The following is a 25,772-nucleotide window of genomic DNA, read 5'->3' on the forward strand; positions in this document are numbered from 1 at the left end:
TCTCTCTTTCCCCGTCGGCCTCTCTCTTTCCCCGTCGGCCTCTCTCTTTCCCTGTGTGTCTCTTTCCCTGTCTGTCTCTTTGTCTGTCTGTCTCTTTTCCTGTCTGTATCTTTCCCTGTCTGTCTCTCTGTATATTTCCCTGTCTGTCTCTGTCTGTCTGTCTCCCTGTCTCTTTCCCTGTCTGTCTCCCTGTCTCTTTCTCTGTCTCCCTGTCTCTTTCCCTGTCTGTCTCTCTCTTTCCCCGTCGGCCTCTCTCTCTCTTTCCCTGTTTGTCTCTTTCCCTGTCTGTCTCTTTGTCTGTGTCTGTCTGTCTTTTCCTGTCTGTATCTTTCCCCGTCTGTCTCTCTTTCCCCGTCTGTCTCTCTCTTTCCCCACCTGTCTCTCTTTCCCTGTCTGTCTCTCTCTTTCCCCGTCTGTCTCTCTCTTTCCACGTCTGTCTCTCTCTTTCCACGTCTGTCTCTCTCTTTCCCCGTCTGTCTCTCTCTTTCCCCGTCTGTCTCTCTCTTTCCCCGTCTGTCTCTCTCTTTCCCCGACTGTCTTTTTCCCTGTCTGTCTCTTTCCCCGTCTGTCTATCTCTCTCTTTCCCTGTCTGTATCTTTCCCTGTCTGTCTCTGTCTGTCTGTCTCCCTGTCTCTTTCTCTGTCTGTCTCCCTGTCTCTTTCTGTCTCCCTATCTCTTTCACTGTCTGTCTCTCTCTTTCCCCGTCGGCCTCTCTCTCTCTTTCCCTGTCTGTCTCTTTGTCTGTGTCTGTCTGTCTCTTTTCCTGTCTGTATCTTTCCCTGTCTGTCTCTCTCTCTTTCCCCATCTGTCTCTCTCTTTCCCCACCTGTCTCTCTCTTTCCCAGTCTGTCTCTCTCTTTCCCCGTCGGCCTCTCTCTCTCTTTCCCTGTTTGTCTCTTTCCCTGTCTGTCTCTTTGTCTGTGTCTGTCTGTCTCTTTTCCTGTCTGTATCTTTCCCTGTCTGTCTCTCTCTCTCTTTCCCCGTCTGTCTCTCTCTTTCCCCACCTGTCTCTCTCTTTCCCAGTCTGTCTTTCTCTTTCCCCGTCGGCCTCTCTCTCTCTTTCCCTGTTTGTCTCTTTCCCTGTCTGTCTCTTTGTCTGTGTCTGTCTGTCTCTTTTCCTGTCTGTATCTTTCCCTGTCTGTCTCTCTCTCTCTCTTTCCCCGTCTGTCTCTCTCTTTCCCCACCTGTCTCTCTCTTTCCCAGTCTGTCTCTCTCTTTCCCCGTCGGCCTCTCTCTCTCTTTCCCTGTTTGTCTCTTTCCCTGTCTGTCTCTTTGTCTGTGTCTGTCTGTCTCTTTTCCTGTCTGTATCTTTCCCTGTCTGTCTCTCTCTCTCTTTCCCCGTCTGTCTCTCTCTTTCCCCACCTGTCTCTCTCTTTCCCAGTCTGTCTCTCTCTTTCCCCGTCGGCCTCTCTCTCTCTTTCCCTGTGTGTCTCTTTCCCTGTCTGTCTCTTTGTCTGTCTGTCTCTTTTCCTGTCTGTATCTTTCCCTGTCTGTCTCTCTGTATATTTCCCTGTCTGTCTCTGTCTGTCTGTCTCCCTGTCTCTTTCCCTGTCTGTCTCCCTGTCTCTTTCTCTGTCTGTCTCCCTGTCTCTTTCCCTGTCTGTCTCTCTCTTTCCCCGTCGGCCTCTCTCTCTCTTTCCCTGTTTGTCTCTTTCCCTGTCTGTCTCTTTGTCTGTGTCTGTCTGTCTTTTCCTGTCTGTATCTTTCCCCGTCTGTCTCTCTCTTTCCCCGTCTGTCTCTCTCTTTCCCCACCTGTCTCTCTTTCCCTGTCTGTCTCTCTCTTTCCCCGTCTGTCTCTCTCTTTCCACGTCTGTCTCTCTCTTTCCACGTCTGTCTCTCTCTTTCCCCGTCTGTCTCTTTCCCCGTCTGTCTCTCTCTTTCCCCGTCTGTCTCTCTCTTTCCCCGACTGTCTTTTTCCCTGTCTGTCTCTTTCCCCGTCTGTCTATCTCTCTCTTTCCCTGTCTGTATCTTTCCCTGTCTGTCTCTGTCTGTCTGTCTCCCTGTCTCTTTCTCTGTCTGTCTCCCTGTCTCTTTCTGTCTCCCTATCTCTTTCACTGTCTGTCTCTCTCTTTCCCCGTCGGCCTCTCTCTCTCTTTCCCTGTCTGTCTCTTTGTCTGTGTCTGTCTGTCTCTTTTCCTGTCTGTATCTTTCCCTGTCTGTCTCTCTCTCTTTCCCCGTCTGTCTCTCTCTTTCCACGTCTGTCTCTCTCTTTCCACGTCTGTCCCTCTCTTTCCACGTCTGTCTCTCTCTTTCCACGTCTGTCTCTCTCTTTCCCCGTCTGTCTCTTTCCCCGTCTGTCTCTTTCCCCGTCTGTCTCTTTCCCCGTCTGTCTCTGTCATGACAGGCAGATTGCCAATCCGGGCCTGGCCATGATATCTTCAAATCTTCCTATTATTTGCTCTATCGGATGCTTAATTTTAAACACCAGTAGCCGTGATCTGGAGTTTTTAGATCCCTCTTTGCACCCCTGGACATTGTCTGTCCTATTTTGAGGTCTTTATGACCCAGACCTGAAATTCATTTGTAGGTCATAATGGGACTTGTATGCGCAGAACAGCTCGTTTAGACAATGTGCAGCTGGGGAGAAGTAGAAGAAAAGATGCAATCGACGCCGTATGTGCACGTTCCACCGATAATGACGGGAATCCATTAAAAGGCGAAGACATCAATGCCTCCTGTACATGAAGGACGAGGTATAGGTATTTAACTGGAGGCCACTATGGATTCTCCACACCAGTGACTGCATTGAGAAATACTAAGTGCTTCGTAGTCCCAGTACGGGCACATTGCACCAGCACAGGCTTAATATTTACTGTAATTACATGGACGATGCTGGGATTGTAGACAATTGTTCTCTATCGGCTGCGTGAACCTCTGCACCGAGCGCTCTGCTGCCATTTCTACTATTTGTTCTCGACGCTCGGCATACATAGAACGGGTTACGGGTTCACACAAGAACACGGAGCTCGGTATATCCCGACGACATTTACACACAAGATCTCTATTACCAGGGGCGAGTGTTGGGGAGCGCCAGGAGTCGTGCAGTTAACTCCGTTTTGCAATAGGATTTGAGAAAAAAAATCATAAAAGGTCAAATCGCAGGTGGCGGGTGGAAATTTCGAGGCATTGTTCACAGGTGTAATTGGTTCCAAGAGCAAAATCTTCCCGAATCTTCTTATGTAGCGTTGCAGCCTTTGGGCTACCTCCGGTATCACCTTTGCACCCATCGACCCTCTCATTTTGGCGGTAGAATTTTGCTTGCTGTATATTTCAGCCAAAACTCCATTCATAGAGCAGGTGGACCATAAACCGAGAAGACTTATCCATTATCTGCTGATGTACGACCACATCAAAGTTGAACTCAACTTTGATGTGGTCGTCTGGGGGTCATAAATTAGCACAATTAATTCAGAAAAGTTATCAAATCTCCAGAAGCAGCTCAATGATGGGTTCTATGGGTTGTCAGTCAACTAATTCTCCAGCCAAATATGTGTGAGATAAGAAAGCACCTGAAAAAGCCAAATGGTGAAACATTTTTAATGAAACCCAACTGCAAAAATGTATTTAAACATATACATACATTTTATATATATATGTATATATATATATATATATATATATATATATATATATATATATATAAATAATGAGCCCACAGCAGGTCGACGCCTGGGTGGGCCTGTATTGATCCCAGACACCAGAGAAACCATCGGGCGGAGTGTCAAAATCTGCAGAGTCCAATGCCGCCATGACAGTCGGCGACGTTTGTGACAATGGACAGCTTTGTAGACTTTATTTTATATATATATATATATATATATATATATATATACAGTTAGGTCCAGAAATATTTGGACAGTGACACAAGTTTTGTTATTTTAGCTGTTTACAAAAACATGTTCAGAAATACAATTATATATATAATATGGGCTGAAAGTGCACACTCCCAGCTGCAATATGAGAGTTTTCACATCCAAATCGGAGAAAGGGTTTTGGAATCATAGCTCTGTAATGCATAGCCTTCTCTTTTTCAAGGGACCAAAAGCAATTGGACAAGGGACTCTAAGGGCTGCAATTAACTCTGAAGGCGTCTCCCTCGTTAACCTGTAATCAATGAAGTAGTTAAAAGGTCTGGGGTTGATTACAGGTGTGTGGTTTTGCATTTGGAAGCTGTTGCTGTGACCAGACAACATGCGGTCTAAGGAACTCTCAATTGAGGTGAAGCAGAACATCCTGAGGCTGAAAAAAAAGAAAAAATCCATCAGAGAGATAGAAGACATGCTTGGAGTAGCAAAATCAACAGTCGGGTACATTCTGAGAAAAAAGGAATTGACTGGTGAGCTTGGGAACTCAAAAAGGCATGGGCGTCCACGGATGACAACAGTGGTGGATGATCGCCGCATACTTTCTTTGGTGAAGAAGAACCCGTTCACAACATCAACTGAAGTCCAGAACACTCTCAGTGAAGTAGGTGTATCTGTCTCTAAGTCAACAGTAAAGAGAAGACTCCATGAAAGTAAATACAAAGGGTTCACATCTAGATGCAAACCATTCATCAATTCCAAAAATAGACAGGCCAGAGTTAAATTTGCTGAAAAACACCTCATGAAGCCAGCTCAGTTCTGGAAAAGTATTCTATGGACAGATGAGACCAAGATCAACCTGTACCAGAATGATGGGAAGAAAAAAGTTTGGAGAAGAAAGGGAACGGCACATGATCCAAGGCACACCACATCCTCTGTAAAACATGGTGGAGGCAACGTGATGGCATGGGCATGCATGGCTTTCAATGGCACTGGGTCACTTGTGTTTATTGATGACATAACAGCAGACAAGAGTAGCCGGATGAATTCTGAAGTGTACCGGGATATACTTTCAGCCCAGATTCAGCCAAATGCCGCAAAGTTGATCGGACGGCGCTTCATAGTACAGATGGACAATGACCCCAAGCATACAGCCAAAGCTACCCAGGAGTTCATGAGTGCAAAAAAGTGGAACATTCTGCAATGGCCAAGTCAATCACCAGATCTTAACCCAATTGAGAATGCATTTCACTTGCTCAAATCCAGACTTAAGACGGAAAGACCCACAAACAAGCAAGACCTGAAGGCTGCGGCTGTAAAGGCCTGGCAAAGCATTAAGAAGGAGGAAACCCAGCGTTTGGTGATGTCCATGGGTTCCAGACTTAAGGCAGTGATTGCCTCCAAAGGATTCGCAACAAAATATTGAAAATAAAAATATTTTGTTTGGGTTTGGTTTATTTGTCCAATTACTTTTGACCTCCTAAAATGTGGAGTGTTTGTAAAGAAATGTGACAATTCCTACAATTTCTATCAGATATTTTTGTTCAAACCTTCAAATTAAACGTTACAATCTGCACTTGAATTCTGTTGTAGAGGTTTCATTTCAAATCCAATATGGTGGCATGCAGAGCCCAACTCGCCAAAATTGTGTCACTGTCCAAATATTTCTGGACCTAACTGTATATATATATATATATATATATATATATATATATATAAAATAAAGTGGCAGGGGAACTTACGCTGTAATTTACGCTCACACTACAACAACCCTTTCATGTGTGGCGCCCTGGACAAGCCAGGGGCCACAGAGCACAGCATCCACACACCCCACACTCCCGGTCAGGCACACCGAAGTCAGACACAAAACCCTTGTTGCCTTCCTCCAGGGGCTGATGTCCACACCAGGGGGTGGGCCAGGCGGTTGGTCCCGCCCACCGAGGAGTTCACAGTCCTGGAGGCGGGAAAGCCAGGCAGATTAGTTGTGGAGGTTGAAGTAGAAGGAGGAAAGTGGTAAAAGAGCAGCCTGAAGTGGGTCTGGGTGTGTGGCCCGGACAGATCAGCAAGGTTGGCAGACGGTGGTGACCGTCTGCAGGAGTGGCCGATTGGAGTCTACCGTAAGGACCGTGGACGGGCGGTGGCCCGGCGGTACCGGACCGGTACACAAAGAGAAGCCAGCACCATCTGGCAGGGGCTTTTCGGACCCCGGCAAGGCTAGGAGTCGCCATGAATTTGCCGAATCCGTTAGTGAAGGGGACCTCCTGGGTTTCCAAACAGTCAAGTCCCGACAGAAGGCAACAGTCCAACCAACCGAGGGAGACACCGCCACCGCCAAGGCAACCATTTCTCAGGGCCAGCGCCTGCGGGCAAAGAGGGGCTCCTCCAGCCCATATCCAAGCTGGGGAGCAGGTTACCAGTGGGAACCCATCGGAACCATCAACCGTACTTAGGTGCAGGGAAAGGCAGTCACCATCAACCTGCCGGGAGAAACAACACCGCAGCCGTCTGTGGGACCCGTCCATCCAGCCGATTGTTTTACCGAGAACTGTGTCTTCATCATTGGGCTGAGTGAGTACCACCGTGCCGTGCGGCACAGCACTGCCCCTGTGACCCTGCACCTCGCCAGGCCCCGTAACCCGCCTGCCATCCATCCCTACCCCATCACCGGGCCCCGGGACAACCAACCCCCTACCCACGGAGTGGAGAAATAACAACCAAGCTGCTCCCTGTCACCGCTCCCGGGATCACCGTCCAGAGCAGCGGTGGTGTCACCACTATCACCACAACCGTGGGTGGCGTCACGGACAATAAATCCCCACAGTCTAACCCCCTTTTCACTCACGGGCGAGGAACGCCGCTCGAGTCCCCGGGATCCGGCCCACCGCTCGAGCCACCACCGAGCAGCAGCAGCCGCCGCAGTAGCGGCCGTACCAAAGCAGTGGGAGAGCGCAGCGTCCCCTCCTCCGCCCGCGACACATGGACCACATATGATCCTCCAAAAAGCCTCCAACATCCTATGAAGTCTCCAACATGAGGTTCCCCATAGTGCTCCTAATGAAGTACAATGTACTTGTACATGAGTATGATCAGCCACTTACAGTACGATGGCATCCACAAAGTATAATCCCCCACAGTATGAGGTCTCATCCCCCCACACATAGTATGAAAGCCCCACAGCAAGATGCCCCCCCCACAAAACCCCTCAGCACGATATCCCCAAAGCCCCCACACAGTATGATGTCCCCACATATATACTGACTATTAAAAAATGAAAAGCCACTTACCCAGCCTTGCTCCACCATCTGATCTGTGCAGTGTGTGTGTCGCGGGCGGGGTGGACGCCGCCGCTGCGCGCTCGCTAACGCTCGGGTCCGGCGTTGCTGTGGCTGCTGCTGCTCGGTGGCTCAAGCGGTGGGCCGGATCCGGGGACTCGAGCGGCGCTCCTCACCCGTGAGTGAAAGGGGTGGTTGGTTTGGGGGATTTAGCCTGTGACGCCACCCACGGCTTGTGGTGAAGATGCGCATCACCGCTGCTGGTGACGGGGATCCTGGGAGCGATGGTAGGGAGTAGCTGGGATGTTGTTTTCCCCCTCCGTGGGTAGGGGTCGGTGGTCCCGGGGCCCGGTGGTGTGACGGGGAGGCAGGGTTGGTGAGGTGCAGGGTTGCAGGGACAGCGCGGCACGGTGCCGGATGGCACGGGTGTACTCACTCAGCAAGAGATGCACAAAGTCCTCGGTAAACCAAACGGCTGGATGGACGGGTCCCGCAGCCGGCTGCAGTGTCTCTCCCTGGACAGGTGATGGCGGCTGTCTTTCCCTGCACCTTGATGTACTTGTTTGACTACTATGGATCCCCAACGGTAGTCCGCTCCCCGGTGTATGGATGCCGGAGGAGCCTGTTAGCTCGCAGGCGCTGGACTTTGGGTCTCTAGCCTTAGGCGGTAGCTGTATACCCTCACGGTGTGGGCGGTTGCCTTCTATCGGGTCTTTGGCTGTTGTGAAACCCCTGGAGTTCCGGTCACACTCTGATCTGACTATTGTCGGCGGCTCCAAGCCTGGTCGGGGTCCGATGGCCCTGCCTGTGTGTGCTGGCTTCACTTCGCTCCCCGGTCGGTACCAGCGGGCCAACGCCCGACCCCGGTCCTACGGTTCCACGTTGCTTCACCACTCCTACAGACAGCCACCACCGTCTGCCAACCTTGCTGTCAGTGCCTGGGCCACAAACCCAGACACCCAAGTGTTTACTCCTCTCACTTCCACCTCCTGGACTAAACTGTCACTTTTCCCGCCTCCAGGCCTGTGAACTCCTTGATGGGTGGTACCAACCGATTGGCTCCGCCCCACCTGGTGTGGACAGCAGACACTGGAGGGAGGCAACAAGGGTTTTGTGTTTGGCTGGTGTCACTGTCTAATGGGTTGGGTGTGTGTGAGTGTTATCTGTGACGACCTGGCTACTCCAGGGCGCCACATGTGGACTTCAGCTCCGCGCAGGAGGCACAATCTAGTGATGTCATGGAGCCTGCTGTGCTGAGCCATAGACACACAGCCTTAATGGTGGAACACAGATCACAGCTCATTAAAGTCAACTGCTCTTGTTTCAGGGTTTCAGACAGAAGCCTCAAGGGAGCCATTGATGTGTGTGACCCAAACGCGATATGACCATATCCTGAAAAGTAATACAAAACCATAAGAAAAGGCAAAACACACGTCCTAAACTTTCCGAAAGGCATAATCCCATCACACTCTTGCCATATATGAGGCTCATCCTACTCTATTTAGTTCTTAAAAATTATTTTTGTTCATTTTTGGAAAGGTACGTGACAGCCAGTTATGATGTGCCCTTCCAAGTGACGTAACCTGGGGAGGCACAACATAGGCTTTAAGTGGCCAATCCTCACCGAAAAGCTGCTGGTTGTTTTGAGCACAGAGTTCCACCTGCTGCAACTAACCCCGAGTGGAGGGAAGCTGGCACTTAAATCCCCATGGTGTCACGCTAGATAAGGGGAAGTAAAAAAGCGAATGACGAAAGGGAAACCCTGTTTCTAGGGACCGCTGACCAAACCTACCTCTGGTCCCTGGCTTCCCTCACCACCCTAGATAGGTTCCACACCTATGCGCCAAGCAGGATACCTGGCCCTGGCTGACCGTGAAGTAGGCCCTAGGTAGGGAGGGGATCGGATGAGCACTTGGTCGACCCCACCAAGTACTAAACAAAACACAGGGAAAAAAGGGAACAAATAACATATCTCCAGAGGAACAGTCACAACAATGTGGCGCCCCTGAAGCTTCAGTCGCCATAGCGTACTGTACCTCACCAGAGGTGCGGTACTCGTCCCGAGTACTGAGGAGGTCATTACTGGTAAACACCACAATCCACCAAAACACACAGTCAGTTGCCCTTCTACCGAATTGGGTTAGGGTAGGGTCATTTGGATGGTCACCAAAAGAAATGGGACCTCCCACCCACTAGTTCAGCAACCCGGGGGGTGGAGCTACACAATGGGGAGTAAGGCGACACACACATACACACATGATGGGGAACAAGTGAGGAGTGGAGAGAACACGGTCACTTAGGGGAGAGCTGTGCCATAGCTCCCTCAGGACTAGGCTGGTGGACACTGCATGTCCTGCATGCAGAAGATGCCGGGCAGAGGATTTCAAGTCTTCTGACCCACACAAATTGCCCAGGGCACAGTAGCATATAGAGCCAGGGGTCATGACTAAAGAGCGGCACCACTAAAGGACTCGCGCTGCCTGCCATATGGGACAGGACAGAAGCCTATCCAAAGACTCAGGTCCCAGCGGAGCTTCAAACCGCAGGGACTCACACAACACAGCGCAAGTCGGAAGGACTCACAGAAAGAAACACCGGTTCTGGCCTCCGAACTATCGGAGCCCATGACAGCGGAGTCCGGCAGTCCAAAGGCGGTGACATCTCAGCGAGTAAAGAACTTTGATTGCAACCCCTGTGTCGCTCTCTTTCTTCCCCGCCACCAACCCTGCGCTCCACTAAAAGAATACTACTACTCCCAACCTCCCTGTGGGCCTGAGCTCTGCCTGTGGGGAGCTGTACCAACTTAGCTGCACTACCATTGGGCCCCAGGGGGAAAGCTCTCGCAGCGGTGGCTCTTATTGGTGGCGTCACGAATAAGTACTATCCCCATCATCATCCCCCATTTCTTGACACCGCCGGGGTCACGGAGCTGGGCCTAGCCACTGTGACATCTCCCCCCTTACACCGGCCCGGTGACGAGTAAACCCCCGTACCCCGTGGGCGCGTCAACAACTTTTCTCCAGATGAATGCAAGCCGACTGCTTGCACTGAAGACTTGTTAAGGACATTAGACCTATCACCAGAAAAGAGCAAAGGGGAATGAAGGTATTTAAAGACACAAAGGGAAGTGCTGAATATAAACAACTGAAAGGTGAGGAAATCAGCAGGGTCCTAAAGGGAAAGGGATTAACCCCAAAAAGGAAAATGTGAAAGTCAGAAAGCAGAATGTGTAGCCAAACACTGCGACCTTCTACAGCCGGACACCACGGGACTATCTGTCAATGGAAAACCGTAAACAGCCCCAATTAACCCCTTATAACCCCATTTCTTCCATCAGTTCCGTGCCCCCACAAACCGGTGCCCAACAAACACTCCACACAAAGTCGATTTTCAACAACAACAACATTAAAATATTACAGGTCTAACCACTCAATAAAGCGTTCATATCATAAAAAAAGTAATAACTAGGGAGGGAGGGCGACAAACAAGGCGACTAATCAGCGTCCGTCCCTCTTATGGCGGGAGCTGTCACTCATCCTTTGTTATGCAGCTTTGCCATTTAGAAGGAGCAAAGTTACCGCTATTTCATTGTCGTGGGGGGGGGGGATTAAAAAAAAACCTCTCATAAAAAAGTGATGGCAGCCATATTGGTTGTCAGTCAGCTTTCCGTGCAACTGGCACCGTAGGTTAGATGGTGCAGTGTTTATTGCCCGGGGTGGGTGAGGGTTGGAAAAGGTTTACGTCCCTGTTCAGGAGTTAAACAAAATGCAAGCTCTTGGCATAACGTGCATATAATTGAAAGCGCTGTGTGTATAATCATGGTAGATTATTGGATTTAGGGGGCGCTGGGTATGGAGTTGGTATACCAGGCACTAAGATGTATTTAATAAGCCAGCTGGTCTTCATCTTTCTGCAAAATGCTGCTGCTGAGGATAATTGTGTATAATTGCTGGCTGTGCGATAGAAAGATGCCGGATGGGTATGTGGCGTACGTAGGCAGGTTTTAAATCCTCACCTGCTTGCTGTCAGAGAATAAAATCATTCATTATTTATAGCCAGTGCTTCTATGAAAACCGCTCTCGATCAAGCCAGGCGCGGCGGGAGGACTTCATAAAGGGGTCTAGATATCATTACCTGTAGGATTATTCGGTCCTCGTAAGATAGGTGGGATCGGACGGCCGTGGCCTCCATTAATGGCTAATAAATGTTAATTTATGGTCTGCAGATAGGATGCAAAGATGGTGGCTACTCGCCAGGGCTGGGTACGCGTCTTCTAAAGCAAAACTGTTGCAGCAATTTTAGAGTTTTTGGTTAAGGCGTGGTGGTCAAACTGTGGCCCAAGATAGCCCATGGCTCTTGCTTAACTGTCACGCTCCCCAGGTCCCGGCGCCGCCTGTCACTCACCGCTCCGGTTCCTGGTTCTTCTGCCCGTGGCTGCCCTCCTCACTCTCCCTCCTCTGCGTCCTCCGTGCCTCCTGCCGCCAGTCCCGGCGTCTCCCTGCGACCCAGGACGCTCTGTCTGGTCCCCCTGTATCTCCTGCACCGCTTCCTGCCCTGGTCTCCGGCACGTGAGCTTCGCGCATGCTCATTAGGGCGCGCGCGCGCGTTCACTCACCTCTTCTTAAAAGGGCCAACGTCCCGGAAACAGGATATGGTCAATTACAGGTACAGGGTATATTAGGACTTCCTTTCCAGGTTGGCGGTGCCTGATCAACGTGTTCCCATAGCTAGGTGTTCAGGTCCCTTTGTGCCTTGTCTTCGTTTAACTCTGTCTCTTCCGCAGAGCCCGCCTGCCACCCTAACCCGGTCCTGACAGCTGATTCCCCAGGAAGTCCCCCGGTGACTGTTTAGCTGAGGATCCCGCCATCTCCCATCAGCCTGAACCCGTCACCGATCCCCGACTTCACCTGGTATACATCAGTCTGCACGTCTCGCTGGACCCGGACCCTGTCTGCTGTTCCTACCCGGCACCTGCATCCGATTCCTGTCATCCGTCCTGCCTACAGTGCCCGTTGGACTCAGAGACATTCCTGTACAGATCCCTGAAGGACTCTTATCCTGTACTCCTAGTGTTCCGGCTACCATGCATCTAGGCCATCTGGTGGGGTGATCGGACAGTCCCTGTATAGGGGTTAGCTCCGGGTTGCCTCACTGGGGGAGTCCGGTGCACGGCCCAGTGAATCCATCTCCTGGACGTAACACTAACCCTATGACCACTATGGGTCTAATGGAAGCTGCTCCTTACCATATCATATCCACTTCTTCTTAAAAAGTCCAGTTCAGATGAAACATGAAGGCTGCAGGCCACCAGTGTATACAGATTGGTTGCAGCCATCACTTGGAAATGCCAGGAAGCCAGTAGGAGACCACCGGTCAAGCACCATTCAAAGGCAGGCATATCGCCAGTGCAGTTGCACTGTGGTCCCAAAGGAGGAGGGGGTCTAAACAACTGTTGAAAACTTAGACAATCAGTTGTTGAAGAGAGAAGAATTAGGGGCCGTACGGTACGATACTGCCGGGAGAGAGCAGTCACACGGTGCGGCACTACCTTGAGTGAGTGTGACGCCCTGGACTAGCCAGGTAGTCACAGGTAGGCCCTTGCACAAACACCCGTCCCCTAATAAGGTAACAGCAGCCAACCTGAAAAACCCTGAGTCACCCCTCTCAGGTCTTGATGTTCACACCAGGGGGCGGAGCCAGGCGGTTGGCCACGCCTACCGAGGAGTTCGGATAGCCTGAGGCGGGAAAAACACAAACAGATCAGTTTTGGAGGTGAAGGAGTGTAGTAGTAAAGAGTAAACGTCTGTCAGGGGTCTGGGTCGTAGCCCAGATACCCTGTAACCAGGAGACAGATGGTGGTTGCCGCCTGCAGGAGCCGGGAAGACGGCTGGTGGAACCATAAGGGACCGGGACAGGGTAGTGGCCCACCGGTACCGAACTGGGGAACCAACTGGAAACCGGAGCACCAGGAGGGGTACTCAGACCCAGAACGAGGTCCAGAAGCCACTGGACCACGTCGAATTTACTGATTGAGGTCTGGACCTTAGGTCCTTTCCCGTCCCAAGACCCGAAAGATGGCAACAGCCCACCGAGGGGGATAGAAAGCCACCGCACAGGCAAAGAGATCCCACGGGCCAGCGACTGCTGGCAAACGGGTTCCCCGACACACATAAAGCCGGGGAGCGGACTACCATTGCTGAAGTATAGGCAGTCAAGTTCTACAAAAAGAGGTGCAGGAGAAAGGCGGGAGCCACCAACCTGGTGGGGGACCAGACGCAGCTGGCTGCGGGCACCGACCACCATCCTTTTTGGTTTACCAGAGACTCCGGTGTATTTGTCAAAGTGAGTACAACAGTGCCCTCGGGCTGCGCACCGCACCGCACTAACACGCTCGCACCTCGCAACCACCGGGCTCCGGGACCATCACCTCCTAACCACGGAGGGGTCAACACCAGGCTGTGCAACACCGTCCCCGGGAGCCTAGTTAACGGTAGCGGTGGTGTCCACACTCACCACAACCCGTGGGTGGCATCACGAACTTACATCCCTAAATACCACGGCCTCAGCCGTGAACCTCCTCCCACCGAAATCCCCTCACGTAGCGCCAGCCTTCCTTCAGAGCGACGTGACCCCCGGGTCCGGAGGCGCTCGAGCCACCCACCAAACGAGCCCGGATCCAAGCGGCTCGGCTGCGGCCGAGCGCGGGGCGGTACAGGAGCAGTTACACGGGGTGGCACTTCCGGGAAAGAACAGTCACATGGTGTGGAAATGCCTGTAGAGAGCAGTCACACGGTGCGGCACTACCTGGAGAGAGCGGTCACACAGGGTGGCACTGCCTGGAGAGAGCAGTCACATGGTGCGGCACTGCCTGGAGAGAGCGGTCACACGGTGCGGCACTGCCTGGAGAGAGCGGTCACACAGGGTGGCACTGCCTGGAGAGAGCAGTCACACGGTGCGCACTGCCTGAAGAGAGCGGTCTCACAGTGCGGCACTGCCTGGAGAGAGCGTTCACACAGGGCGGCACTGCTGGGAGGGAGCAGTCACACAGTGTGGCATTGCCGGGGGGGGGGGGGGAGCGGTCACACAGTCTGGCATTGCCGGGAGGGAGCGGTGACACGGTGTGGCACTGCCAGGAAGATGCTGTTACAAGGTTTGGCACTGCCGAGAGGGAGTGGCCACGCAGTGCGGCAATGCCGGAAGGGAGTGGTTACACAGTGTGGCACTGCCGTGAGGGAGCAATCACACAGTGCAGCACTGCCGAGAGGGAGTGGTCACAAAATGCGGCACTGCCAGGAGGGAATGGTCACATGGTGTGGCACTGCTTAGGGAGAGCAGTCACACAGTGCGGTACTACCTTGATGGAGCAGTCACATGGTGTGGCAGTGCCAGGAGGGAGCGGTCACATAGTGTGGCACTGGCGGGAGGGAGCGGTCATATAATTCTGCAATTCCGGCTGCCATCAAAACCGATTGCAGCAGATCGGTGGGTGTGTCAGGTGTTACATCTCCACTGATCAGACATTGATAACCTAACCTAAGGATAAACCATCAGTATTAAAGTAATGGACAACCTCTTTAAGGAAATGTCAGCATTTTTTTTTACCTCAAACCTCTCTTCAGTCATTTTTTTTTACATCTTTTGCTACCAGTGTGAGGCGCTGACCACAAACTAAACACTACTGGACTTTTTCTAGCTTGGAACGCTAGTTATGTCAATCTTATTGTTGTGTTTTATTAGTGATTGCTTGCTCATCACTATAAGGTACACAATTTGAAGGGGGAAGAGGTTGTAACCGTGTATCATCTTAAGGGCACTTTATACGCAGCAATATCGCTATCGATATCGCTAGCGAGCGTACCCGCCCCCGTCGGTTGTGCATCACGGGCAAACCGCGTCACAGCGGCGACACTAAGCGGCCGCCCAATAGAAGCGGAGGGGTGGAGATGAGCAGGCGGAACATCCCGCCCACCTCCTTCCTTCCTCATTGCGGGCGGCCGTAGGTACGGTGATGTTCCTCATTCCTGTGGTGTCACATATAGAGATGTGTGCTGCTGCAGGAACGACGAACAACATCGTACCTGCAGCAGCAACGATATTTGAGATTAGAACGACGTGTCAACGATCAACGATATGGTGAGTATTTTTGATTAACGGTCGTTCGTGCGTTTCACATGCAACGACGTCGCTAACGAGGCCGGATGTGCGTCACAAATTCCGTGACGCCATCAACATCTCGTTAGCGATGTCGTTGCATGTAAATCCAGCTTTAGTTGGCCTCCATGGAGTCTAATGTAAGCAAGCCTGCAGTAGGATTCATTCTAGTAGGAATCCTACTGATTCATTGTCCTGCATCTGGTGAGGGGGTCAGACCAAGGTTTCAGACCTTAATCAGACTGTTAGGGTTATGGCTTGTTCACCATCATCTTTAGGAAAGGTCAGGTGATGCAAATTTCACAGCTTTATAAAATCCCAGCCTCCTTTAATCTTGTGCCAAAAAAACAACAGACATGTTCTTCTTCTGTTCTTCTAAGCAGCTGCCTAGCACTCTGAAAGTGAAAATGTTGGAGGCTATAAGACAGCAAAGCGTTTTCAAGTTACCCTTTCCTAAGTTCGAAATGTAGTTAAGAAATGGCAGATACAAGGAACAGTGGAGGTCAAGAGGGTCTGGAAAAGTTCTGTGAGAGCTGCTCGTAGGATTGCTAGAAAGGCAGACATTTAGACTTCAGAGCCTCTCCTACTTGGAGGAGCACTGCTACCACAAATATATGGCCAGGTATACCAAATTATATCTGTTATGACATGGCAATTAAGAGGTTAGTAGTGCAAATAGAAATGTCACTCTGTTTATATGGGTATGACATGAACTGTTTTGGGGGGATTTAACCACAAATGCAGCATTGTTAGTATTCTGTTACAAGACTTTTTGACTGAACAAAACGTAACAGTTTTTATCCAGGTCAAGGCCCTAAAGTGCCTCGTCCAAATGGAGCGGTGGCCACACTTGCACACTGCTGCTCCCTCAGTATTCTAATGGATCGCCTATTCTGTGAATAGATAATAACTTGATAATTTGAGACAAACCATTTAAGCTGGTGAATATGGCCTATGGGAGGAGATTTAGTTCTACATCTTAAAAAAGGTTGTCCACTTCCAAAATTAATTTTTCAAAAACACTTTCATAATAATGTAAATATTTACCTTTTTTTAAAAACTTTTTGTAGATTGCACCCCCAGCCCATATCACCCATGTTATTATCATGCTCTTATTTGTTTCAAAGACTACACTTCCCATAAGGCTAAGACCTGGCTCTTCAGGCAACACTCACTCAGTCTGGTATGCCCCCTTTTTAATGCAGTACCACCCCACTCCTTCTGGACACATGGGTGATTGCATATTTAAAGTAGGCAGTGTTTGCCCCTATTTTATTCCCACTACTCCCCTAATTATTCCACTTTTTTCTTTTTAAAATTCACCATATGGGTCCAGAGATATGGGCCATTTTCTGTGTGGTAATGTTCCTCGGGGGCGTGTCTTCAGGCTGCTCTGCATGCCCATATGTCTGAAACCGTATGGTGGATTTTTAAAAAAAAACAAAAAACATAATACTCAGAGGAGCAGCAGGAACAAAATAAGAGAAAAAACTGAACACATTTGACAGGTCCTCTTTAAATGGGGGTGTGGTGCATGCATACTAATGTACTACATCCCCATTTAAAGATAAGTTGGGACAATTCATTTAAGCTGGTGAATATGACCTATGGGAGGGAGGGGATTTAGTTCTATATCTTAAAAGAAGTTGTCCAATACCAAAATGGATTTTTTCAAAAACACTTTCATAATAATGTAAATATTTACCTTATTTTAAACTTTTTTAAAATTGCACTCCCAGCCTATATTACCCATGTTACTATCATGCTCATGTTTGTTCCAAAGACTATACTTCCCATAAGGCTAAGACCTGGCTCCTCAGGCAGCACTCCTTCAGTCTGGTCTGCCCCCTGTTTTAATGGAGTACTACCTCACTCCTTCTGAACACAAGTCATTGCATATTAAAAGTGGGCCTTTTTTGCCCTTATTTTATTCCCACTGCTCCACTGAGTATTCCGCTTTTTTCCTTTTTAAAATTCAATATATGGTTCCAGAGATATGGGCCATTTTATGTGTGCTCATGTTCCTCAGGGGCGTGTCTTCAGGCTGCTCTATATGCCCATATGTCTGGAACCATATGGTGTATTTTAAAAAAACAAAAAATCTAATACTTAGGAGGAACAGCGGGAACAAAATAAGATAAAAAAACTAGACATGTTGACCCGGTGACAGGTCCTCTTAAAATGGAGGTGTGGTGCATGCAAAGTAAATGGACTGAAATAGCAGAACAATGCATACTCAGTGGAACTTCAAAGACGACATCAGTGATGATATTCTGTTTCAGCACAAACAGGAATTTGAATGGAACATCTTTGGAGGCATAGCTTTAGTTGATTTTTTTTAATAGTACATATTATTTAGATAAATGTTACTTTTAGTAGGATGGAACATTTGGGTAAAATATGTTAGGAATCAGTCAATCCCTTGAAACAAAAGAATGAGATAAATGTGGTGCAACTTGGGCTGTCCATGAACAAAAAACTAATTTTGGCCCCCATCTACTAAGGCTCACCATTATTATTATTTTTTTTTTAAAAAACAAAAGACAGGTATGTATGGACAAAATTTGTAACTTTTTCTCCCTGAAGAGTTCTCACGCACATCCTTTGACAAGTTCCCCTCTGTGTTTGACTGTTCAACTGTTACAGCAGTGATGATATGAACCATATATGGAATTGACCGTCCACGCCCACGAGGGACCAAACATACAAAGAGTGACCACGCAGAGCCGCAAAAACCGTCCGAATCCAAATTGTTGGAATTTTCGGAAAGTTGAAATTGTTGAGGTGGAGCAATTCCGTTAAGTCTTTGGCGAGTGCCGAGTACTGCATGTTCGGCTGTAGTTAAACGGTGAAAACACAGGTGGCGGGTGATATTGGGTGGCCCCCCAGAGGCAAAAAAACGTTGTGACAAATGTGATTTTAGGAGCGAATGGTCTATGATAGACACTCTATTAGCGATCAAGGTCCCCAAGCCTTAGGGTGGCCCCCGTGGCACTAGCGACATTATTTTTTCTTCTAGCAACTGTAGCCTGGCGGTCAGCCCGACTTCTCCTGTGAAGTTTCCCAGTAATGATAAAGCATAGAAAGTGTCTCGGCTGCAAGGTCATCACCCATTACATACAGAACGTGCACTTACAAGAAGGCCAGTAGGATAGTGATTGAGCGAGGGGGACATTCAGGTCAAATTTATATCATGGTTCATCCCAAACCTCGTGCAGTAGTACTGTGAAGTCTCATACTGCCAAAGTCAGGGCGGTAGGGGACAAAGAGCACGGTGGGTGCCATATTTACATTATTTTTCATCCTGATCCTCCTGGTTCATATACTCAAAGTTCACCGAATTTTGGTTCAGATTCCAAATCCATTTACGCACAATGGATTTTGTAAAAAAAAATTCCATTCCATTAAAGTAGCCGGATCCTGATTTCCAAAACGCACAATGGATTTTGGAAATTAAAGTAGCGGGATCCTTATTTCCAAAAATACACAATGGATTTTGGAAATTAATGTAGCCGGATCCTGATTTCCAAAACGCACAATGGATTTTGATAATTAAAGTAGCGAGATCCTTATTTCCAAAAAGGCACATTGGATTTTGGAAATTAAACTAGCGGGATCCTTATTTCCAAAAATGCACAATGGATTTTGGAAATGAAAGTAGCAGGTCCTTATTTCCCAAAAGGCACATTGGATTTTGGAAACTAAAGTAGCGAGATCCTTATTTCTAAAAAGGCACAATAGATTTTGGAAATTAAAGTAGCGGGATCCTTATTTCCAAAAAGGCAAAATGAATTTTACAAATTAAAATAGCGGGATACTTACTTCCAAAAAGGCACATTGGATTTTGGAAATCAAAGTAGCGGGATCCTTATTTCCCCAAAAGGTACATTGGATGGATTTTGGAAATTAAAGTAGCGGATCCTTATTTCCAAAAACGCACAATGGATTTTGGAAATTAAAGTAGCGGGCTCTTATTTCTAAAAAGGCACGATGGATTTTGGAAATTAAAGTAGCGGTTCCTTATTTCTAAAAAAGGCACAATGGATTTTAGAAATTAAAGTAGCGGTTCCTTATTTCCAAAAGGGCACAATGGATTTTGGAAATTAAAGTAGTGGGTCCTTATTTCCCAAAAGGCACATTGGATTTTAAAAATTAAAGTAACGGGAGCCTCATTTCCAAAACGCACAATGGATTTTGGAAATTAAAGTAGCGGGATTCTTATTTCCAAAAATTCTGGATAGGAAAAGTTTACAATTCGCCCCATTAAATAGGACTAATATTCGCTGCAGAAATCAAACCGAGCCAATATATACAAATCTGCTTCATTAGAAGCATCCCCCTTAACTATATGGTCACCAATCTAATTTTTTTTTCCAAAGCCGCATGTTTTTTTTTTTTTGTGGTTAAATGAACGTCAGTAAATTTACTGACATTGGTTCTCTGTGCATGGAAGGCTATATGAATAAATCAGTGCATGGATTTATCTGACCGACTGCAGCAGCAGAACAATGGGGGTCTATGTGCGTGAAATAGAGGGTCTATAGTAAAAGGAGATCTGCATATATAATGGATATGGAGGGGACTGCGGGGGATTTTGGAGGAGGGGGTAGGAATAATTTGATTACATTGTGTGTAGAAGTGAATGTGACACACACCGCATAGACACATATGAACCCTGACACAATGTGATGTGATGAGTATCCTTCATGACTCTGCTGCATCGCTTCCCCTCTAGCAACCCTTGAATGAATGAGGATTGGGTGGGGGGGAAGGGAGGGATGAGGACGACGTCTTCTGGTGTGGACACAACCTCGGCACCCGTGTAAGAGGGCACAGGGATAAAGCAAGGAAACTAAGTGACTCTTGCAAAGGACCAGAAAAAAAAAAGGATGAAAGAGAGAACGAGGATGGATGGATGGATGGAGGCGTGGTGATCTAGGGAGAAGTGCGAGACTCCTGCAAAGGGAGGGTGATCGCGAAGGAAGCGACTAGGAAATGGGAATAGAGAGGGAGACGGCAAATCTGGAATTCTCCCTGCGCTCACTGCACCTGCTCAGCCTCCTCCTGCGCACCATGTCTACAATCTCCACTCTGCTGCATCCTCTCCACCATGGCATCGCCGCTCTGCATTCGTAGCTTCCTCTGCCTGCACACCTCGCTTCAGCCCTGCTGTTCATTTCTCCGCACCGACGGCCACTTTACATGCATATTCCGCTCCGTTCTGCACGCACGGATGTACTAGGGGTTTCGGAGAAGGCCTACAGTCTGCATCCCACCCTCCCGGCGTTGCCAAAGACCTAAAAACCCACCGACTTTGGACCACACACCCGTATCTGGCTCCCATTTCTCAGGATTTTCACGTTTCTATGCTACATCCAGTCTTCCTGCGGTGAGAACCTCGATCTACCTCTCATCCTCCTCCCTCCCCATCTCTAGTAAGTCTACACATCTGTATTTCGTGGCCCCCTATGGACCTCAATCTCCCAACGAGCAGGGTGGGTATCAGCATGGCCTGTTATAAGTGCCCCCCTTTTAGACTTCTAACCCTGTTCCCCCAGATCTGTGCCATCACAGGGGGATTGTCGTGATCGCCGGCTAAGTCTAGGGGGGGCTTCAAGGTTTGTTTAGTCTCTCTTTCTGGTACCGTCACGTCAGCGGAAGCCCCCTCTCCTGTGGGACTTTGTGCCTTAATGACATTACCCTTGTTTTGCTTTGGTTGGTTGGGGGGATAAAGAGTGTCAGCGTTCCCCCCCTTCCACCCCAAAAAAAGGACGTGATTGACCCTTTTTGCAGATGAGGTGGCATATCCCCCCCACCTCTCCGCGCGCTGTCTCCGGGAGACGAAGAAGGAATTGAGGAGGGAGAACTGAATTGTGTAGAAGAGGGAATGGATTCCTTGTGGCTTGTCTTGGGGGGTTCTTGGAAAGGAGAGTGATCCACCCCTTCCTCCGTCCACATCGTATTTCCCCTCCAGCTTCCCCGCATCCCACCGGTGTGATCTACTGAGGAACCAAGGAACAGAGAGGAGAGGACGGGCTCCCCATCCTGCACTGCTCTGGCTGCATCCTCATCTCTCTGTAAGTGTACCCTTCTACTAATTATTTAGGTGGGGGGATATACATTCACAATAGGGTGGGCAAAAAAAAATAAAAGGGGGTATGAAAATTGACTAAGGGGGGCCCTTTAAAAATGGCGGTGCAGTTTAGTATCACAGGTTTTGGTCTGTCGACAAAGGGTAGAAGGAGGAGGGGGGTACAACTGCAAATATTGCATTCATTAGGATAATCCCCCCCATTATTTATTCAACACCATTGCAGGCCTTGACAATAACTGAAGATGGTAGTGGAGGAGTCAGGGTGGGAAGTGGGGGTGCCATTTCCCAAGAAGCTCCCCACAATCTTTATTTAGGCCTGGTCGGTAGAGAGAGTGCAGAGGTATCTTAGGGGTGAACCCTGCCACTTGATGAACCATCATTGTGCTAAGTTGGTGGTGTTTGAAGGGCTACTTTGCAACTTGGTAAGTAGTCATGGTGCCAGGATGGTGGCCTCCTGATGGTGTGCATACACCTTAATGAACCATCATGGTGCCAGGACAGCAGCATGCTAAAGGTGTCAATACCCCTTGATGAGCCATCATGGTGCAAGAATGGTGGCATTTTAAGGCTTAAACTACTAGTTGATGAGCAGTCATGTTGCCAGGACAGTGGCATCCTAAGGGTGTCAATGCCACTTGATGAACCATGATTATGCCAAGTTCGTGGTAGTTTTAGGGCTACTCTTCCACTTGATGAGCATTCATGGTGCCAAGCTAGTGGCACTTTAAGGCTTAAACTACCACTTGATGAGCCGTCATGGTGCCAGAACGTTGGCATCCTAAAGGGTGTCAATGCCACTTGATGGACCATGATTGGGCCAAGTTTGTGGTAGTTTTAGGGCTACTCTGCCACTTGATGAGCAATCATGGTGCCAAGCTGAAGGGTTCTTCTTGTCACTCCTACTTGATGAACAGTCATGGTCCCAGGATGGTTTTTGGGTTACACTTCCACTTTTCGAGCCATCATGGTACCAGAATGTTAGCATTTTAAGGATTAAACTACCACTTGATGACCAGTCATGGTGCCAGGATGATGGCATCCCAAGGGTGTCAATGCCACTTGATGAACCATGATTGTGCCAAGTTGGTGGTAGTTTAAGGGCTACCACTTGATGACCAGTCATGGTGCCAGGATGGCGGCATCCTAAGGGTACTAATGCCACTTAATGAACCATCATTGTCGCAAGATGGTGACATTTTAAGGGCTACTTTGCCACTTGATGAAACATGGTGCCAGGTTGTTGACTTTTCTTGTCACTCCAACTTCATGAACTGTCATGGTCCCAGGTTATTCAGTTACACTTCTACTTCACAAGCCATCATGGTGCTAAGTTAATGGGTTACATTTCCACTTCATGAGACATCATGGTGCCAAGTTGTTGGGTTACACTTCCACTTCACGAGCCATCATGGTGCCAAGTTATTAGTTTACACTTCCACTTCACAAGACATCATGGTGCCAAGTTATAGGGTTACACTTCCACTTCACGAGCCATCATGGTGCCAAGTTATTGGGTTACACTTCCACTTCACGAGCCATCATGGTGCCAAGTTATTGGGTTACACTTCCATTTCACGAGCCATCATGGTGCCAAGTTATTGGGTTACACTTCCACTTCCCGAGCCATAATGGTGCCAAGTTATTGGGTTACACTTCCACTTCACGAGCCATCATGGTGCCAAGTTATAGGGTTACACTTCCACTTCACGAGCCATCATGGTGCCAAGTTATTAGGTTACACTTCCACTTCACGAGCCATCATGGTGCCAAGTTATTGGGTTACACTTCCACTTCACGAGCCATAATGGTACCAAGTTATTGGGTTACACTTCCACTTCACGAGCCATCATGGTGCCAAGTTATTGGGTTACACTTCCACTTCATGAGACATCATGGTGCCAAGTTATTGGGTTACACATCCACTTCACGAGCCATCATGGTGCCAAGTTATTGGGTTACACTTCCACTTCACGAGCTATCATGGTGCCAAGTTATTGGGTTACACTTCCACTTCACGAGCCATCATGGTGCCAAGTTATTGGGTTACACTTCCACTTCACGAGCCATCATGGTGCCAAGTTATTGGGTTACACTTCCACTTCACAAGTCATCATGGTGCCAAGTTATTGGGTTACACTTCCACTTCATGAGCCATCATGGTGCCAAGTTATTGGGTTACACTTCCACTTCACGAGCCATCATGATGCCAAGTTATTGGGTTACACTTCCACTTCACGAGCCATCATGGTGCCGTTATTGGGTTACACATCCACTTCGGGAACCATCATGGTGCAAAGTTTGGTGTCATTTTTAGAGTTACGTTGCCCCTGGATGAGGGTCTATGTATATATCTTTGCACAGTTTGGATGTGGATATACATTATACTGTACGTGTGTATAACTGTTGCCATTGATACTTTGTTACATATTTATTCCCACATGTATAAACAATATAGCGGGGTTTGTACATTTCCCAACGGTATACACGTCACTTGTTCGCCGCCGTCTGCTTTTGTATACATTTACGCTCAGTGAGGGGCACATCGACACCATAACGCCGCTTTCCGCACTTTTGTCTGGTGCTCGAGTGTTTAGAAAGTAAACTATTCATGTAATGTGACGTCTGATCAATCTGATACAATCTGTTATGGAGAGAAGCGTTTCCTGCACTCACGAGACTACACGAGCGCACGCTCCTGGGGACCAGACGCAGCTCTGAACGGAGACGGATTTTTGTCGCTTCTTGTCAGATCCATTGACAAAAGATCAGATTTGCTCCTGTTTTGATTATATTCCTGCACTGACATCGGTTTCCACTCAGTCTTCTCCTGACCTCAGCCGAGGTCTCCAGAGGAGCAAAATGTCCACCGGCCGATACCACGTCCGGCTCCATAGCGTGTGCTGCCACTGCAATGGACACTTTAGTCATTCTTCTAACAAGCGTCAGTATTATAAAAGTTTATTTATTAACAGTTTATGCCCTGCATTTTGATTCCTCTTTCAATAAGTCACATATTAAACATAAATTCTATATTATACTCCAGAGCTGCACTCACTATTCTGCTGGTGCAGTCACTGTGTACAGGCATTACATTATTGATCCTGAGTTACCTCCTGTATTATACTCCAGAGCTGCACTCACTATTTTGCTGGTGTAGTCACTGTGTACATACATTACATTACTGATCCTGAGTTACATCCTGTATTATACTCCAGAGCTGCACTCACTATTCTGCTGGTGCAGTCACTGTGTACATACATTACATTACTGATCCTGAGTTACCTCCTGTATTATACTCCAGAGCTGCACTCACTATTCTGCTGGTGCAGTCACTGTGTACATACATTACATTACTGATCCTGAGTTACCTCCTGTATTATACTCCAGAGCTGCACTCACTATTCTGCTGGTGAAGTCACTGTGTACATACATTACATTACTGATCCTGAGTTACCTCCTGTATTATATTCCAGAGCTGCACTCACTATTCTGCTTGTGTAGTCACTGTGTACATACCTTACATTACTGATCCTGAGTTACCTCCTGTATTATACTCCAGAGGTGCACTCACTATTTTGCTGGTGCAGTCACTGTGTACATACATTACATTACTGATCCTGAGTTACCTTCTGTATTATACTCCAGAGCTGCACTCACTATTCTGCTGCTGCAGTCACTGTGTACATACATTACATTACTGATCCTGAGTTACCTCCTGTATTATACTCCAGAGCTGCACTCACTATTCTGCTGCTGCAGTCACTGTGTACATACATTACATTACTGATCCTGAGTTACCTCCTGTATTATACTCCAGAGCTGCACTCACTATTCTGCTGGTGCAGTCACTGTGTACATATATTACATTACTGATCCTGTATTATACTCCAGAGCTGCACTCACTATTCTGCTGGTGCAGTCACTGTGTACATATATTACATTACTGATCCTGTATTATACTCCAGAGCTGCACTCACTATTCTGCTGGTGCAGTCACTGTGTACATATATTACATTACTGATCCTGTATTATACTCCAGAGCTGCACTCACTATTCTGCTGGTGCAGTCACTGTGTATAAACAGTACTTATGTGCTGAACATGTTTTACATTCTTTAGTATATGATAGAGGTGTATCCATAATTCACAATGCATTGTTCCTGGAAGCGGTGACAAAAGTGCTGACAGATACTCTCCGGGTCCTAACAACCTACTTTGGCGCCTGTAATGCAGTGCGGACAGTTAGTTACATATTATTACTATGCAGCTTGGTGTAAAGAACAGAAATCCTCAGAGGCCGCTCCATGAAGACATTAAACAAACAAGGCATCTTGGAAGACGTTAGCGCTAAAGGTTGCAAAATTGTGAGACAAGCTAGTATGCTTTGTTGGTTTAACATCTTCATGGTAATGATCTTAAGATACATTCTGTATTATACTCCAGAGCTGCACTCA

At 48.2% G+C, this 25,772-nt stretch overlaps 1 protein-coding gene across 2 annotated transcripts in view; it reads left to right on the forward strand.

The window, feature by feature from the left end:
- The first annotated feature begins 19,997 nt into the window (after positions 1-19,997).
- Positions 19,998-25,772, forward strand: part of GRIK5 (glutamate ionotropic receptor kainate type subunit 5) — a 383,239-nt gene continuing 377,464 nt past the window's right edge. For both annotated transcript variants that reach the window (XM_075328483.1, XM_075328484.1), the window contains exon 1: positions 19,998-21,302. The gene's annotated coding sequence lies outside the window, so the exon portion shown is untranslated. The remainder of the gene's footprint in view (positions 21,303-25,772) is intronic.

This window comes from Anomaloglossus baeobatrachus, chromosome 11 (genome assembly GCF_048569485.1).
Source record: "Anomaloglossus baeobatrachus isolate aAnoBae1 chromosome 11, aAnoBae1.hap1, whole genome shotgun sequence".
NCBI lineage: Eukaryota > Metazoa > Chordata > Amphibia > Anura > Aromobatidae > Anomaloglossus > Anomaloglossus baeobatrachus.